Raw genomic sequence first — 4,864 nt, 5'->3', positions numbered from 1 at the left:
GCTGTGTGTCTTAGGCAAGGCACTTTTCTTCTCTGCGGCCCTCCATCTCCTCAAACATAAAATTAAGAGCTGTACCAGAAACCTGCTCCCATCCAGTTCTGGTGGCTCCTCTTTTTCAGGAGGGATATAGGCTTGGGGTCAAAAGGACTGAGTTCCAGAACCAGGGCTTCCCATTGTGGCTGAGCAGTCACAAACTCGACTAGTATCCATGAGGAGGCAGGTTTGATCTCTGGCCTTGCCCAGTGGGTTAAGGATCCAGCATTGCCATGAGCTGTGGTGTAGGTTGTAGACATGGCTTGGATCTGGCATTGCTGTGGCTGTGGTGTAGGCTGGCAGCTGTAGTGCTGATTCAACCCTAGCCTGGGAACTTCCATATGCCACATATGTGGCCCTAAAATGAAAAAAAAAAAAAAAAAGAACTAGGGCTCCATGTACCCTCTGAGTTCATGGACAGGTTATTTAATATCTCTGAGTTAGACCTTCTTCATCTCTAAAGCAGAAATTATAAGATAATCATATCTCTCAGATTCTTGGGACTAGATGTGCTATCAGGTAAAAGACGCTTTATACACTTTATTTATTTATTTGTTTACTTTTTAGGGACCCACTGGCGGCATATGGAAGTTCCCAGGCCAGGGGTTGAATCAGAGCTGTAGCTGCCGGTTTACGCCATAGTCACAGCAGTGTGGAATCTGAGGCGCATCTGCAACCTACACCACGGCTCACAGCAACACCGGATCCTTAACCGACTGAGTGAGGCCAGGGATTGAACCCGAATCCTCATGGATACTGGCTGGGTTCATTACCACCGAGCCACAAGGGGACCCCCCCCCACCCCCTTTATACACTTTAAAGCACTGTGTGAATGTTGGTTATTATTTAACACTGTGGTTTTTCACCAACATCTAATTGGTCGCTGGATTATCTTTAACCTTACTAGAATGTAAACTCTACCAGGACCAGAGCTGGCACCTCCCCATTTATTTTTGTGTTTCTTGGTGCCCAGCACCAAGCCTGGCTTATCTCAGGCTTTCTAAAAATATATTGCTCAACAAAGAAATGGATAAATGAATCAATTTGAGTAAATGACAACATGAATGAAGTCCATTCACCTAGGGGAGCGCTGAGGGCAAATCAGGTTGATGGGTAGAGGAGGAAAGGGAAAAGGGGGCAGAGGCAGAGGAGGAAGAGGTTGCTTTCTGGGCTGTCCTACTCTGCTATGTTGGGGAGGCTGGGTGAAGAAAACCGGGGGGGGGAATGGTGGGAAAAATAAACTTGGGGCCATGAGACGAGGCCACATAATTCTGCTGGGTGCCTCAGAGGTGGCCCCTCTGTAAGAGCTGTCTCCTTGGTCGGTGCCTGCCTCCACCTCTCACAGCCCCCTGCCCTGCCAGCAAGTGTGGAAAGGGAGGAGGAAGGAGGGCTGAAGGCCGGCCGGGCCCTTCTGGTTTGTTTGCCAATAGCACAGTCCTCTTGGGTCATGATACAGTCAGCAGCATCTGACCCAGCTAAATATATCTCCCCTGCTGGCCTGGACCACACAGCCAGCCCTTGAAGGCCAGGGACCACCCGCTCATCCCTCTGGGTTGGGTTCTGGGCCTCATCCTGACCTCAGAGCTCTGTGTCCCCAGGGAGCCTATGGCTAATCAGGGTCCAAATCAAATGCAATTTGCTGGCTGATCCTAGGATAGTTTCTTTTGGACAGACTCAGAAGACTTGATGGGAGAAAATCCTAATTTTCCAGCAGTAGGACAACCAAATGGCCTGTCTCCCTTCGATGGCATATTTGCAGTCATTATGCATGTTTAGGAAGCATATTTATTCTAACACAGTTATGGTAAGTGGGAAAAAAAAAGTATACGAAGTTAAGACACGTAGTATGAATACAATCCTGTTTTTTAAAAAAAACCTAGAAATATGTCTGGAAGGAATCAACAGAAACTGTCAACACAGTTTGCCTCCCAGGAGTGGAACTGGGGGCCAGGGGATGGAAGAGACTTTTTATTCTTATGCCCTTTTGTATGTTTTGATTTTGAACTGTGCAAATTTATTGGTTATTCATATGTAAATAAGTCAAATACGTAATAAAATGCAGATCTGAAAAAGAAAAGGCCTTACACTAAGAGGTGCTGGATATACCCTCAGAGGTTGAGAGCACTGATTTGGGTGCTCTCCCTTTATTACCCAGAGGAAAAGCTGGCCCTAGGCCCAGGTAAACCAGAACACCAGCACTGCAAATCAGAGCAGATATCGATGCTCAGAATCTAATTTGAGGGATGCAAAAAGACATGCCTGCCTTAAAATATCTCCCCATGGTGCCCAAATTCCAGCTGGTGCCTTTGCCTGAAGTGCAGTTTGCCACGGATCAGATCCAAGCTACAGTTGTGATCTGTGCTACAGTTGGGTCAATGCCGAATCCTTAACCCAGCTGGAGAATTGAAACTGCGCCCCAGCACTCCAGAGATGCCACCCATCCGACTGCACCAGAGTGGGAATTCTGAGTTTTTTCTAAATTTCCCTTAAAAACACGCTTGTTTAAATTAAAGTGCTTATTATAATTATATATAAAACAACATATCATCATAGTTGAATATTCGGAAGATATAAAGTGGCACGAAGAATTAAAATTTATTCATAATTCATAATTCCACCATCCAGGAAAGCTTCCTTCCTTTGAGCTCTCCTTTTTACCATTCTATTAAAAAACCTACATGGGGGAGTTCCCGTCGTGGCGCAGTGGTTAATGAATCCGACTAGGAACCATGAGGTTGCGGGTTCGGTCCCTGCCCTTGCTCAGTGGGTTAACGATCCGGCGTTGCCATGGGCTGTGGTGTAGGTCATAGACGCGGCTTGGATCTGGCATTGCTGTGGCCATGGTGTAGGCCAGCAGCTATAGCTCTGATTAGACCCCTAGCCTGGGAACCTCCATATGCCACGGGTGTGGCCCTAAAAAGACAAAAAGACCAAAAATAAATAAATAAATAAATAAATAAAATAATAAAAAATTATAAACCCACATGGAAGTTCCCATGTGGTGCAGTAGGTTAAGGATCCGGCATTGCCGCAGCTGTGGCACAAGCTGTAACTGCAGCATGAGTTTGATTCCTGGCCTGGGAACTTCCACAGGTGCAGCCAAAAAACCCCAAACGAAACAACCAAAACCCTATATATATATACATATGTAAATAAAAACATAAACTTTAGCCACTATTTTGTGTCCTATTTTTTCATCTATGATTACATTGTGAACATTTTTTGTCATCAAATATTCTTTTTCTTTTTTTTTTTCCCTGCTTCTTTAGGGCTGCACCCGCGTCATATGGAAGTTCCCAGGCTAGGGGTTAAATTGCAGCTCTAGCTGCTGTCCTGTGCCACAGCCATAGCAATGCCAGATCTGAGTCACAACTGCGACCTATAGTGCAGCTCACGGCAAAGCTGGATCCTTAACCCACTGACCAAGGCTAGGGACTGAACCTGAATCCTCATGGATACTAGTCAGATTCATTTCCACTGCACCACAATGGGAAATCCCAAATATTCCTTCAGATATGATTTTTATTTTATTTTATTTTTTTTTATTTTTTTGCTATTTCTTGGGCCGCTCCCACGGCATATGGAGGTTCCCAGGCTAGGGGTCCAATCGGAGCTGTAGCCACCGGCCTACGCCAGAGCCACAGCAGCGCGGGATCCGAGCCGCGTCTGCAACCTACACCACAGCTCACGGCAACGCCGGATCGTTAACCCACTGAGCAAGGGCAGGGACCGAACCCGCAACCTCATGGTTCCTAGTCGGATTCGTTAACCACTGCGCCGCGACGGGAACTCCCAGATATGATTTTTAATGGCCACCTAATAGTCCAACATAGTGATGGACAAAAATTATTTAGCTAATCCTATACTGTTTCCATTTGGGTTGTTAACAATTTTAAATTTTTTTTTTTTTTTTTGCTAGGTTCAATTATGTTGCCATGAACTCTTTGTTTTAGTTGCATATAACAGAAAATCCAGTTCAGATGGACTTAAGCCAAGGAATTATTGGTGAAACTCAAAATGTACAAGGAAGGGAACTTCTGGCAACGATTAGTCTGGGCTCCTGCTCCATTTTCCCAAGGTGCAAAGTTGATAAGCTCTGCCCTACAGCAAACTGGATTATTCCCTGAAAATATATCCCTGAAGTACAATGGCTGGGTCAAAGGCATGACTATTTCTAAAAATCCTGACACAAATTGTCAAATTGTCCTATACAAGGCTCTATCATTTTGAATTCCCACTCTAGATCTGGGTGTGTGGGCCCTAAAGCTTATATAATTTGGAAAAACCTAAAGAAAAAGAACACAAGGAGTTCCCTGATAGCACAGTGGGTTAAGGATCTGGCATTTTTACTGCTGTGGCTCCGTTTACTGCTGTGGCAAGGGTTCAGCTCCTGATCTGGGAACATCTATATGCCATGGGTGCAGCCAAAAAGAAAGAAAAAGAATACAAAATTAAGCACAAAAGTAAATATCTAGAATAGAAAAAGCTGACAAACACCTCAAAAATCATTAAACTTATTTATCAATAGGTTGAAATATATAAAATTGTCATATTTGTAGGTTAATAAGCAATATCACATTGTTCAACATAAAATTTTTTCCCTACAATTTTGGCTGCACACAGGCCGGCAGCTGCAGCTCTGATTCGACCCCAGCCTGGGAACTTCCATATGCCACAGGTGCGGCCCTAAAAAAAAAAAAAAAAAAAAATCCACAAGTTTTAGTGAACTGGTTCAAACCAGAACACACCCAACTAAAACACTGGATTTATCCAGAACTTGGGTGCTGGAGCCCAGCAGAGGCCAGAGGCAGGCCAGACAGGAGGCGTGCAC

Source organism: Phacochoerus africanus, chromosome 2 (genome assembly GCF_016906955.1).
Source record: "Phacochoerus africanus isolate WHEZ1 chromosome 2, ROS_Pafr_v1, whole genome shotgun sequence".
Classification (NCBI taxonomy): domain Eukaryota; kingdom Metazoa; phylum Chordata; class Mammalia; order Artiodactyla; family Suidae; genus Phacochoerus; species Phacochoerus africanus.
The sequence above is the reverse complement of the archived record's forward strand: the minus strand, read 5'-3'. Positions refer to the sequence as shown.